The 15,021-nt window shown below is 36.0% G+C and overlaps 1 non-coding gene across 1 annotated transcript; it reads left to right on the forward strand.

The window, feature by feature from the left end:
- Positions 1–9,875: 9,875 nt before the first annotated feature.
- On the forward strand, positions 9,876–9,957 carry TRNAS-GCU (transfer RNA serine (anticodon GCU)). The gene has a single exon. It is a non-coding gene; the product is annotated as a tRNA-Ser (tRNA).
- The last annotated feature ends 5,064 nt before the right edge of the window (positions 9,958–15,021 follow it).

Raw genomic sequence — 15,021 nt, forward strand, 5'->3', positions numbered from 1 at the left:
TTTTATCCTAGAGTGCACGTAGCGATTCGTGATTCGATGTGTCGAAGAACGGTCGTTACAGGACCAAAGACCATATGGATATATTATGAGATGGGAGAAACGAGTGTATGGCATGATGTTGTGGTCCTACTTTAGAATTGTCATCTATTATTTAGTATGTATGCACACAGATATTATCAAGATCATAACGTCCACAGGCCATCAGTGCCACTCAAACGGAGGTCGTGCATCACCATTACATGCATGGATCACTATATGGTCGTGCTTCACCATGGCATGCAAGGATCACTATATGGTCGTGCCTCACCCTATGCTTATATATGTATGTATCACCAACACACACGCACATATATAATAGATACATTTCTACATGCATTGATACACACATACATATACATATATACGCATCACACATATATATGTATGTATGTAGTTATACATTTTTATAATTTTCATCTTCATTTATAATTTTCATCTTTTTGTTTTGAATGTGCTAAATGTTTCCATATATGCCCTCTATATTTGTTCATTAAAAAAATATTAACCAAATAATTGTAAGATTTCCAACATTTTATATCAGATAATAATCTTTATATTAAATAGTCTGATTTTTATAAATACTTTATTATAATTTTATTCAATAACATTGTAGGTCATATTTCACTTCGATTTAAAAATAATTTTTGAAAATTTCTTAAAAAAGAAAAAAATATAAAAGAAAAATTTTAACAAAAATATCAAAAATAATAATAATAATAATAATTTTGAGTTATTCTCTTCCGCTCATATTCAACTCATTAAATTTTAATCAAATCAATATAGAAATATCAAAAACTAAACAAATAAATATTTTTGTTGAATAGGTTCCTAATTTAATTATTTAGATGGTAAAAAATTCCAATCAAATAATGAATTCCGCTTAAGTTAATCATAAAATATTCATATTAGGTTGATTGGAGTTATTCGAATAATTTATTAAAAAAAATTAATAAAAATAAAATGTTAATATGGAAATCATTTTATAATTTGTTTTTAAATATTAATTTAGTTGCCTTGGACTTGGGATTCGATGAAAATGATGATTTCGAGCTAACTTTTGGCGATCTTGACGGTCTTTTACTTCCCTATGAGGCTGACGATTTCCTCATCTCCGAAGATTTGGATCAAACTACCAATTCGTTGGATCAAACTCCCATGACTACCAAACTTCTTGAATATCCTTAAAATTACACCTTATTCCAATTCCCGGAGATGAGGAAATCGTAGTTTGATCCAAATCTTCGGAGATGAGGAAATCGTCAACCTCATAGGGAAGGAAAAGACGGTCAAGATCGTCAAAGGTTAGCTCGAAATCATCATTTTCGTTGAATCCCAAATCCAAGGTCGTGAAATAAACAGAAGGGTCACTAGGGGCAGCATAATTCGCATCTTTTGTAGAAACATCATCTTGATGTACAACGTTTGTTGGCTGGTCAAGAACCTCAGTGGTTAAGCAGTATTTCCAAATTGGATCTGAAGAATTTTTTCTTACGTGTACAACATTTGCTTTTGATTCTTGCATTTTGACTCGGCAATTTGGCTTAATATGGCCTGGCTTTCCGCAACGATGACACACCACTTTCACCTGACAATCTCGTTTAAAATGTCAGGTTTTCCACACCTGTAGCAAGCTTTAAATGGCTTCTTTGACGACGGCTCACTTTTGAATTGATTCACATTACTTGATGAAGGCTTTAAATGAAAATTTTCTCCTTTGATCTTTTACATACAACGCATCTTCTGACTTTGGGGAAAACTCGTTGCCGCTGGTCATTTGCTTAACCAAGGCTCCCTCATTTGAAAGAAGATTCTCCAGTAAAATTACCGTAGGCTGATTTGCCCACCCTTGTATTGAGGAAACCAAAGGCATAAATTCTTTTCGTAATCCACGAATAAGATAACTGTAACGACCCTAAATTTTCACATACTTAGAGTCGCTACTAACGTCTCATGCTCAACTATAATGCGGAAATATAACTCTTACATGAACATAGTTGATAACGTAAACTTCAAAAAAAACGTTTAAAACAACTTCTTCTCTAGAAAACACAGCCATGGTCTTACGTGTTTAAATATGAAATACTGAAATTTAGAGAAAACCAAAACAAATACAAAATAATTTAAAACAATGAAATGGAAAACAACCTATTCTAACTTAAGACTAGAAATTTAAATATGAATCTACCCTATGCACGTGCCACAGTCTCTACTCGCAATGCCGCTGTCCTCCGTACAAGTGCGCCTTGCCTTTACCTGAAAAATGATGTGGCACACGGCCTGAGTATTTCAAAGAATACTCAGTAAGTGGCCCCACTATAGGGGGCCATGCAAATGCAAACACTTGCAATCATGATTTAGGGACCTATCTCTAATCATCTTAGGGGTGGCCTCCAGTCTCGGACAAATTGGATGTGTAGTACTTCCCTACACACGACTCACACGTGCGAGTGTGAGTCCCCAGGGCGCTCGCACACCCCCTGGACCCTCTGGTCAAGCTAATCTGTAGCGACGTCCGGAGGTCAGCGGAACCCCATAGTGTCATGCGCCTCATGAACACCCTCATTTGTGTGCTTTCGCACCTGTGCGCATTCGCGCTCATCATAAGGTGCGCGTCCGCACTCATCATCTCTAGGGGAAGTAGCCCTATGCTTATGAACATACAAAATGCATGAGGTCCCTCTAAATCCATCGTAATGTCTCTTCTGACACAACCCTCTAGTCTCATCTCTTTGTTACTCTAGGTAACGCATACTCGTGGATATTTATATAAATATCATTTTCATGCTCTTAGGGTTGTGTCCTACATTGATCTAACGACATGATGCAATATGACACTCATCATCATCTAGCATGCTCAATATGGAAAACATCATCATATTAAGGTAAAAATCATGCAATCATCATGCTCATCATAATGCCACAACGTGCGTCAAACATATCAAGCGTCACTCAACAAAATATGTATATACTGCACATATCATCAAGCATCATAATCCACACATCATCATAACTCATACAATTATTTAGCCTATCCTATAGTAAGGTCACTTACCTGGTTAGCTTATACGGGTGTCACCAATTTATCCTTAATGAAAGTTCGATTTTTCCCTTTACATCCAAGCCAACCTATATGAATCCATGGCATCAATTTCATGTTCAATTCTCTAACTCTTACAATGGTTCATGTGCTAAACTTCATGCGAGCATTAAAGACTTTGCATGGATAAAGTCTTGGAACGTTATAATGGATTCTTACTCCAACTCTTCCCTTCTATTTTTCTCTCTGTATTTTTTTTCTTTTGATTTTGTATTTTGGCTTCTCTGTATTTTATCTGTATTTTTACTGTATTTTCTCTTTTATTTCTATCCTACTCTCCTTATTATTTTTTTTCCTCTGTATGTCTTCTCAAAGCGTCTGCGACCACATTTGCTTTTCTAGGGTGATACTGGATATCTACATCGTAGTCCTTCACCAATTCTAACCACCTTCTCTGTCTCATATTTGACTCTTTCTGGGTGAATAAATATTTAAAATCTTGTGGTTGGTTAAACTTTGAATTTTCTCTCCATACAGATAGTGTCACCAAATTTCAGCGTGAACACTACAGTGGCCAACTCAATGTCGTTGGTAGGGTAATTATCTTCGTATTATTTTAGTTGACGGGACGCGTATGCAACAACTTTACCGTGTTGCATTAACACACATCCTAGTCCATTCTTCAAAGGCGTCACTATAGATTACGTACTTTTCTGAGATCTCGGGTACCGTGAGTACCGGGACGGTTACCAATCTCTCTTTTAGGTTTTGGAAGCTTGCCTCACAAGCATCATTTCATATAAATGGTACCCCTTTTCTCGTTAGCTGTGTCAAAGGCGAGGCTATTCTAGCGAAGTGCTACACGAACCTTCGATAGTATCTCACTAGTCTCAAGAAACTCTGTACTGATGTTGTCGAAGTTCGGCGTCCTATTTCGTGACCGCTTTGACCTTAGTAGGATCTACGGATACTTCGTCCTTTGTCGCCACGTAACCTAGGAAAGAGACTTATCGTAACCAAAATTCATACTTTGAGAACTTGGTATACAACTTGTTCTCTCTTAGGGTGGTTAGGACTTTTTAGAGGTGTTCCTGGAGTTCCAAGTCTGTTTTCGAGTACACTCGGATGTCATCAATGAGCACGATCACAAAAGTGTCTAGACAGTTCTTGAACACTCGGTTCATTAACTCCGTTAACACAGTTGGAGCATTGGTGAGGCTAAATGACATACCACGAACTTATAGCGATCATACCTTTCCTAAATGCTGTCTTTGGTGTGTCTTTTTCTTTACTCTTTATTCTGATATCCTGACCGCAGATCTATCTTAGAAAATATCGTTGCTTCTCTTAGTTGATCGAATAAGTCTTCTATTCTAGGCAGAGGGTATTTGTTCTTTATGGTTCTCTTATTTAACTCTCTGTAATCGATGCACAAACGCATCAATCCATCTTTCTTCTGAACAAACAACACTGGTGCAACCCAGGGGAATATGCTAGGTCGAATGAACCCTTTATCCTGTAAATCTTGTAATTGCGCCTTGAGTTCTTTCAACTCTGCTAGCGCCATGTGGTAGGGTGCTTTAGAAATAGGCCCAGTTCCCGGCTCGAGTCCGATGATGAAGTCGACCGCTCGGGAAGGGGGTATTCCAAGTAGGTCATCCGGATACACATCTGAAAACTCGTTTACGATTGACACGTTTTCTAGGGTCTTTTCTTTTCTCTTACATCTACGGCACATGCTAATATAGTCCAACCGCCTTGTTGGACTAATCTCTTTTCTTTCATCATCGAGACTACCTTTGGGGGTAGCCCCGGTATTTGTGCCTTTAAAATTAAAGCTAGGTCCCACCGATGGTGAGAATATCACCTTTTTTTTTCTTTTCCTTTTTGCGACATTCTATAATAGCATGGTTTGCAACTAGTCAATCCATGCCTAGTACTACGTTAAAGTCAGTCATCTTTACTACTATTAGGACTACGCTTAGAGTTTGGTCGGCTACTATTGCTTGATCATTCTTTACTCTATCCTTAGTTACTACGTCTACCCTCTCAGGGGCTGCTTTCCGACCATACATACAATAAGGGTTCTAATTCAAACCCTGTCTCTGATGCCTCTCGAGGTGAGTCTTACTCTTTCGCATGGTCTAGGCAGCATGGTTCTAGAAACCAAGATAGCATCTCTTAAGTCTAAGGCTCATTACCTATGAAATTATGCTATGCATCACATCTACTAAGTTCACATCATATTGCAAACAAAATCACTCAGCATGCAACACATCACATCATGCTCTTAAATAAATACGTGAAATATCACAACAATTTCAGTAACATTAACATAAAAATGCATGCAAGTTCGAAAACGTTTCTATTTTCTTATCTTGTGCAAGGCGTACCTGACGGTGACGGGGCATCGACGTTGGGACCATGGAACGTGTCAAGCCTACATTGTAGGCTAGTCTACAGAATCTAAAACCTAGAGCTCTAATACCAACTGTAACGACCCTAAATTTCCACATACTTAGAGTCGCTACTAACGTCTCATGCTCATCTATAATGCGGAAATATAACTCTTACATGAACATAGTTGATAACGTAAACTTCAAAAAAACGTTTAAAACAACTTCTTCTCTAGAAAACACAGCCATGGTCTTACGAGTTTAAATATGAAATATTGAAATTTAGAGAAAACAAAAACAAATACAAAATAATTTAAAACAATGAAATGGAAAACAACCTATTCTAACTTAAGACTAGAAATTTAAATATGAATCTACCCTATGCACGTGCCACAGTCTCTGCTCGCGATGCCGCTGTCCTCCGTACAAGTGCGCCTTGCCTTTACCTGAAAAATGATGTGGCACACGGCCTGAGTATTTCAAAGAATACTCAGTAAGTGGCCCCACTATAGGGGGCCATGCAAATGCAAACACATGCAATCATGATTTAGGGACCTATCTCTAATCATCTTAGGGGTAGGGACCTATCTCTAATCATCTTAGGGGTGGCCTCCAGTCTCGGACAAATTGGATGTGTAGTACTTCCCTACACACGACTCACACGTGCGAGTGTGAGTCCCCAGGGGGCTCGCACACCCCCTGGACCCTCTAGTCAAGCTAATCTGTAGCGACGTCCGGAGGTCAGCGGAACCCCATAGTGTCATGCGCCTCATGAACACCCTCATCTGTGTGCTTTCGCACCTGTGCGCATTCGCGTTCATCATAAGGTGCGCGTCCGCACTCATCATCTCTAGGGGAAGTAGCCCTATGCTTATGAACATACAAAATGCATGAGGTCCCTCTAAATCCATCGTAATGTCTCTTCTGACACAACCCTCTAGTCTCATCTCTTTGTTACTCTAGGTAACGCATACTCGTGGATATTTATATAAATATCATTTTCATGCTCTTAGGGTTGTGTCCTACGTCGATCTAACGACATGATGCAATATGGCACTCATCATCATCTAGCATGCTCAATATGGAAAACATCATCATATTAAGGTAAAAATCATGCAATCATCATGCTCATCATAATGCCACAACGTGCGTCAAACATATCAAGCGTCACTCAACAAAATATGTATATACTGCACATATCATCAAGCATCATAATCCACACATCATCATAATTCATACAATTATTTAGCCTATCCTATAGTAAGGCCACTTACCTGGTTAGCTTATACGGGTGTCACCAATTTATCCTTAATGAAAGTTCGATTTTTCCCTTTGCATCCAAGCCAACCTATATGAATCCATGGCATCAATTTCATGTTCAATTCTCTAACTCTTACAATGGTTGTGCTAAACTTCATGCGAGCATTAAAGACTTTGCATGGATAAAGTCTTGGAACGTTATAATCGATTCTTACTCCAACCCTTCCCTTTTATTTTTCTCTCTTTGTATTTTTTTTCTTTTGATTTTGTATTTTGGCTTCTCTGTATTTTCTCTGTATTTTCACTGTATTTTCTCTTTTATTTCTATCCTGCTCTCCTTATTATTTTTTTTTCCTCTGTATCTCTTCTCAGTTCTGTCTTTGCATTTCTTCCTATCTCTCTTTCCTTTTGATTTTGATTTTTTTTTCGGTAGGTCTTCTTTGTACTCTCTCTTTTAGTTCTGTCTTTGCATTTCTTCCTGTCTTCCTGTCTCTCTTTCCTTTTGATTTTGTTTTTTTTTTCTCTCTTTCCTTGTAGGTCTTCTCTGTACTCTCTGTCTTTGCATTTCTTCCTGTCTTCCTGTCTCTCTTTCCTTTTGATTTTGTTTTTTTTGCTCTGTAGGTCTTCTCTGTACTCTCTCTTTTAGTTCTGTCTCTGCATTTCTTCCCGTCTCTCTTTCCTTTTGATTTTGTTTATGGTATTTGGGCTCCTATCTATATATATATTTTTTTTTGTCTTTTCTGGCCTCACTCCAGTCTGCTATCTGTATTTTTACTGTTCCTCATTTTGTTAACAATATTCTAGCCTCTCTACAGTCTGCTATCTGTATTTTTACTGTATTCTAATTTTGTATTTTTCCTGTATTCTAATTAATTTTCTTTCCAAATCTTTCCTTTCTCGTTTTCAATTTTTTTTTCTTCCTTTTAATTCCTTTCTCTTGTTTTCCATTTTTTTTTCTTCCTTTTAATTCTGTTATCATCCAAATTCACAGATATCACGTATAAATTCTTCTTCCCAAATCTTTCCTTTCTTATTGTTAATTTTTTTTAAACCAAATCTTTTCTTTCCTCTGCTTCTTATCTTCCATCTTTTTCTCTATTTTTTTTATTAAATTGACAGATATATTATCCTCAGTTATAGTTAATTTTCTATAACCTGATAACCAAAATCTAAATAGATGCACACAAAAAAAAAGATCTTGTTCTGAATAATTAAACAAAGGAAAAGGAAATCGATAGGATAAATGAAAAAGAGATCTGAAATATGACTTACCAGAAAGCAAGATCTCTCTCCAATAATTAAATCTCTGGCTTCCGTTGTAAATCTAGTTGTTGGTATTTTTTCTTTTTTTTTCTTTTTTTTTTTTTCATTGTAGGAACCACCGATAAATCCTGTATTCTGATTTGGGATTTTGACTGATGAGTTGGTTGAAGAGAGATAGTTGGGGGAGGAAGGGGTTAGTGGGGAGTAGTTTAAGGAAAATATTATTTTAATTATTTAATTATTATTATTATTATTATTATTATTATTATTATTATTATTATTTTTATTATTTTATTTGGGTCGTTACAATAACGCCGTAACCGAACATCACTCACTGGCTCCTCAGCATCTAATTCTGAAATTTCAAAACATAGATTTTTCAAGAGAAAAATTACCTTCAGTTACCACAGCTAGTTCATTCTCTAGAAATTGCAATCGAGATATATTTTTCTTAGTGAACAACTTTTGAAGGGTTTCCCACACTTGCTTGGGTGACTTTAAATCATGAACATTATCAATATACTCCTTGCTAATCAAAGTTCGCAAGGTAAATAAGGCTTTTCCACATTTGATCTTCCATTGTTGGCGTAATTTTGCATTTTGTGGAGTATCTGCTGAAATTTCTGTGTCATCACCTTCAATTAAATCCCACAAATCTTGCCCTTGTAGATAAGCTTCCATGCATAACTTCCAATAACTATAGTTATTGACAACAATCTTTTCCATAGCTACACCCATAGAAGCACCTCCACCATTCATCTCGTTGAGTAATAATATCAAACCGTACCAACTTGGCTCTGATACCAACGGTCACAATATCTCACGCTCAAATGTGGGAATAAATATTAAATTATTATTACTCAAAGAAGATAATACAGGAACAACTGAAATAATAAACGGTTTACTGTGGCTTGTGTTTTAATAACGCGGAGGGCTCCTATTTAAACAAAAATAAATCCTATAAATAGCTCCTACAAAAACTCTACTCAAATAAACTATTCCTCCTAATAAGATGAATGGCTTAACAAGTTGACTAATTCCATCTAACAATAAGTTGCACTAATTTTGACAATCACTTGTGTTTGAGCGTTGCACTAATTTTGAAAATTACTTGTGTTTGAGTCATAGTAAGTAATTTTTGTTCTTTTATTGTTTTTGAAAATGTATTAGAGAAAGTTTGACTTTCAAATTTTTGTATAGCTTAGACCTCTGCTACAAAGAACATGTGTCTCTTTTGCCGAGTGGTTAAGGCGTGTGCCTGCTAAGTACATGGGGTTTCCCTGTGAGAGTTTGAATCTCTCAGACCACGTGAAATAAAATTTTAATGCCGAGTTAATAAGATATTTGTATTTTTTTTTTCTTTTATTTTTTTCAAAATCTATTAGAAAAAGTTTAACTTTCAAATTTTTGTATAGCTTAGATCTCTACTACAAAAGACATGTGTCGCTTTGGCTGAGTAGTTAAGGCGTGTGCCTGCTAAGTACATGAGGTTTCCCCGCGAGAGTTCGAATCTCTCAGGCGACGTGAAATAAAATTTTAATGCCGAGTTAAGACTTCTACTACAAGGGACATGTGTTGTTTTGGTCGAGTGGTTAAGGCTTGTGCTTGCTAAGTACATGGGGTTTCCCAGAGTTTCCAATCTTGTAGGTGACGTGAACTAAAATTTTAATGTCGAATTAATTAGATATTTGTTTTTTTTTCTTTTATTTTTTCTTAAATCTATTAGAGAAAGTTTGACTTTCAAATTTTTGTGTAGCTTAGACCTCTACTATAAAGGACATGTGTCGCTTTGGCCGTCTTTTATTTTTTCTTAAATCTATTAGAGAAAGTTTGACTTTCAAATTTTTGTGTAGCTTAGACCTCTACTATAAAGGACATGTGTCGCTTTGGCCGAGTGGCTAAGGCGTGTGCATGCTAAGTACATGGGGTTTCCCCGCGATAGTTCAAATCTGTCAGGCGACGCAAAATATAATTATAATTCTGAATTAATTAGATTTGGCTGAGTGGTTAAGGCGTGTGCCTGCTAAGTACATGGTGTTTTCTCGCGAGAGTTCGAGTCTGTCAGGCGATGCAAAATATAATTATAATTCTGAATTAAGTGTGCCTCCTAAGTACAAGAAATTTCCCTAATAGATATTAGGGCTTTGCAAAGATCTCTCCTACAAAAGACATAGGTTGATTTGGACCTCTCTTGACATATCCTATTGTCTTCAATCATAATGGAAAATGACATTTTTGCCCTACAAAAGACATAGGTTGATTTGGACCTCTCTTGACATATCCTATTGTCTTCAATCATAATGGAAAATGACATTTTTGCCCTTCATGCTTAAGTTCATCAAATGCGTAAGTCCTTATATTTCTTGCTCAAGGGTGGGTAAACCTAAAAGCCAAAGGATGAGAGAAAATGAAATCCTCAAAGGGATTAAGACAAACGTGCCTATGGCAGCATGAAAACAATTGGGGGTGACACTCGAGGAAAAGATCATGTCACACCCGAGTAAAGGAGGGTACATGAATGAAGTGAGACAGATCCGAATGAGAGTACTTCTAAAGATATAATGACTAAGAAACTTAAAAGTTACCATCTTTACCAAAATGGTGCACTTTCCTTCGGTAGGTTCAACAAAGAAATTCTAAAATTAAGTATGCTTTCCTTGGAAATGTTTTTTATTTGGTGACCTTAGAGAAATATTTTTAGAAAGCATGTAAATGAAGATAAAGCATGCTCAAAGAATTTGCGTCAGTTTGTGGGGATAATCTTCACTCTTAGAAGTGAGAAACAAATACTATGACCATGTTGCAGTAGAATGTTGGGGCCATCAAGTGCTAAATCCAGATTTCAAATTTGGGATTCAAAATTCTAATTTGATTCTTAGACATGTGTAGGTTAACACCACATCAATGAAAAATAAAATAGTTTAAATAAGTTGTATAAGGAGGTAATCTAATTCTAGTTTTATCTCTTGGTTGATCCAAATTTTGTACAAGGAGGTGTTAATCTCTTTGATTCAAGAGTTCTTGCTTCAACAAAAACTTGGATCGCTGGGCTGAGAATTATGGTTTTCTTATCACCGGTTCTCACAATTTTCTTTATGGTTCCAGAAATTAGACTTCAAGATGGATCTATTAAAGATAATTTGGAGCAACCGAATACCAAAAGCTCAAGAACAAAGGACCCGAATGTCAACGTCGAGGTAAGTAGTCATCTTAGACTTTTCTTAAGAAATACTTTAGAAATCATTTGGATTTCATTAGGGAACTTAAGCTAAGTATGAATTAATGGAACCGTGAGTTTGTTGGGTTTTATGTCCTAAAACTCATAGTTTGTAAACAAAAACATATTATTATTTTTAATAAAGTTATTATTGTTGTTTATTCAGTAAATATTGTTATTGAATAAAGTGAACTTTACGATCATTAATCTAAATTCAATAAACTAAGAACACTTTGGCTATAGTATGATTACTTGAACTATATGTAGAGACATAAGAGTGGATCAAGTTCAAGTATATAGTCAAAATGATCTATAGTATAAGGATAAGGCTGAGTACCTTATTCTAGGGACACTATGGATGCGACCCACTTTTGTATATGATATAAACAATGTGATCACTAAATTGTACATGTGGAGACATGTGAGTGGGGGCGTCCTATGCAATGAGTATTGCATAAGATCGGACCATGAAGAAAACCACTCTCACTTTATAATGTCATTTACTGTTGAGACTGATTTTCTTTTCATTCGATAACCTAGGTAACTCGGTTTTAATCCTGAGCTAACCATGAACTCCTGTTTATTCGAAATTATCCTTAGATTTGCATGGGTGAGAGTGGCTCTAGTTCGCCGACTCAATAGGCCTCCCATTTCAGGGGTAAGACTGGGTGATGGCTGGGGACGTGGGGTGCAAGATGGAATTCACTCCTACCCACTTTTAGGGATAGAAGAGAGGTAGTTCCCTTAAGCACTGACTCCAGGTCTTGAACAAGGGGCCCCACCCTCTAATTAGCCTGAGAGGGATTCGGTTTACTGGTTGGACCACAAACCAATTGTTCATTAGAGGATTAGTGAGACATAAGGAACAAGAAGTAACTTTAGGGGTAAAACGGTAAATTGACCCAGCTCTAGTTACGAACAACCTGTGAAGGATCGACTTACTAATCATGGTTATATCAAATGGACAGAAATATATCTATAGTGAGGGGAGTGCAACTACTAGGCTAAAGTGGAGTATCCTAGTAGTTAATGAGTTTAACCGGTTAATCTTGGATCGTTGGAGCCCATGATCTATAGGTCCATTATGTCCCTCTGCTAGCTCATATCGGACTAAACCATAGAACAGTGTGACGAGTGAGTTCGAAGTGTTCGAATTCAAATGAGGGAATATGCGCTACATATATACGATATATTTAACCACATTTTTGTTTTATTTACGAATTAAACAAAAAGAGAGAATCTGAGATATTTTAATCAATTATGTGTCGGAATTGATTGGGATTGACATTTGAATTGATATTAAATATTAATTAAATAGTTTAATTAATCTTTTAATATTACTTTAATTTGAAATTGATCATTCAAATTAATTGTTGAATAAAAAATGAAGAAGGTCAAAATGTTAACTTCATTTAATGGAAAAATGCATGTTAGTGGAATTTTGAGATGTCAAAATTTGGTTTAACCAAACTTGCATGCTTACCAAATAAACCCCACAAATTTGAGTGGAATTTTGAGTGTCAAAATTTGGTTAACTTCAAACATGCATGCTCGCCACATAATCCCAAACATCTGAGTGGAATTTTTAGTGTCAAAATTTGGTAATCTCAAAATTGCATGAACATGCAAACATGACTCTTTAAATAGAGTGATCATGGTACATGGAAGGACTTCTTCTTCTTGGTGAAAAACCTTGAGAAAAACCTCTCACAAACACTCTCTTCACATATACAAAATCCTTCCAAAGTTTAGTCACTCACCGGATTCCACAATCCCGTTCTAAGCCCGAAGGATAGTGGAGAAGACATTAGTGGTGGTTCGAAACCGGTTCGTGAGGAAAAAGGAGTTTAAACTACAAAAGGTTAGTATCTAAACTCATTAAGTTTTAATAATTATGAACATGCTAGTTATTTACTATAATTGATGTTCTAAAAGTGCATAAGATCCAAATTGCTTCCGCATGTGTTATATTAACACCATCAGAGTTAAGATTCCGAACTAAGCGATTTGCTCGAGATTCAATTAACATTAAAATTATCAACTAAATAAACTCTGGTGCCCATGAAATTTTAATGCTAAGTATATGATGGCATATTAAGATTATATATGAAACTTTTTTGTCGTTAGAAAAGATTAAGTAGCTAAACCAAGTAATGGTGTAAAATAATCGTAATGCCCCTAAGGTAACCTACCTTCGATTCATGTTCCGAATGATCTCCAAATGTCATAAAATTGTTTCAGACGCCTTATTTCGTTATTTATAAGGATCATATTAAGTTTTTGAATCATTAGACTATGTTTAGGGCTCGAACTAAGTTTAGGATGCTAAATGACTAGAATGCCTCTAGAGTAATGTATCATTGGTTCATGACCTAAATGATATGAGATTTTTATAGAATGGAATAAGATGTAATTTCATGGGAGTTCGTTTAGGGGTTGAACCAAGAATAAAGTGTAAAATGACTCAAATGCCCCTACTTGCCTAAGCATTGGTTTAAAATTAGTATTTTTGTAGGGGTTATACAAAGAATAAATACAAAACCACAAAAATGACCTACATGCCTAAGCTTTGGTTTATGGACCAAATAACTCTAAATGACCTAAGATTTTATATATGCCTATTTTCAATTATATAAGAGGCTATGAAAGTTTCCAAAGTTATTGGAGCATGCAGAGGAACCAAGAAAGGATAAAATGACCAAAATACCTCTAAGACATGGACAATTTCAAGGTTCAAACTCCCTCCAAATGACTTAAAGATTTAAGTAAAGTCTATATATAAGGACATGAAGATCTACCCAAGAGTTCAGGAAGTTTGAAATATTTTAAGAGATAAATAAATGGCCAAAATACCTATATAAGGATTCTAATATGTTTTCAAGGCGACAAGTTTTATGAATCTTATAAGAGGCATATGTCATGTAAGTTTCCAAGGACATAAAAACATGGTTGGGCTATAAGCCAAGACTTAAAGGAAATGACTAAACTACCCCTAAAGGCTCCTAGTAAGGATCCATGGTTTGTCTAATTATCTCAAGACACATGTTAGGATCCTTATAGAGACTTAGGAAAGTTGTTATGGAGTTCACATTTACATGGCCTATGAGATTTTCAACTCATGTGTTGTTATGCTATGAGAATAACCTTTTGTGCAAGAACTAAAGAAACCATGAGACTAAGAAAACACTCCAAAGACAAGTACCAAGAAAATAGCACAACACCAACCCTTAGACCACCAAGACTCAAGAACATGAAGAGAAACTCATGTATGATATTACACAATTAGAACATATTTAGGGTATTACCCAACACTGAAACGGTAAAAGATGAAAAATACTCTTACCAACTTAAAATAATTCATGAAGATTCTAGTTATGACAAATATGGTCTCACGATTGACTTGAGCTCATGAGGATGACGTGTTACACAAACAAGAAATGTACACTTTAGGGCCATGAATTCTAAGCATGTCATGAAGATAGAGTGTGTTACCGGTACGCATTACCCTAGGGTTAGCCTATGAGGTTATGCAAAGATTTTCTAGCCTAACGATATGAACAAGACATGAACATTACACACTCCATGCCCTAAAGTTATAATGATTTTTAAAGAATGCTAGGTAATACTCTAATTATGTTCAAGGTGACCCATGACCTCTTACCATGAGGTGCTTCTTGAGGCCCATATTTTTCTCTTCTAGGTGGGATGCCCTGCATCACGGTTCTACATATTCAACCATGCAACATCGTAATCTTGACACACTCACGACAAGCCTTAAGAGAAACTTAAGCCCCATATATATTTTTCAC

Source organism: Cucurbita pepo, unplaced genomic scaffold, assembly GCF_057944985.1.
Source record: "Cucurbita pepo subsp. pepo isolate OVF unplaced genomic scaffold, ASM5794498v1 scafford_3, whole genome shotgun sequence".
Lineage (NCBI taxonomy): Eukaryota > Viridiplantae > Streptophyta > Magnoliopsida > Cucurbitales > Cucurbitaceae > Cucurbita > Cucurbita pepo.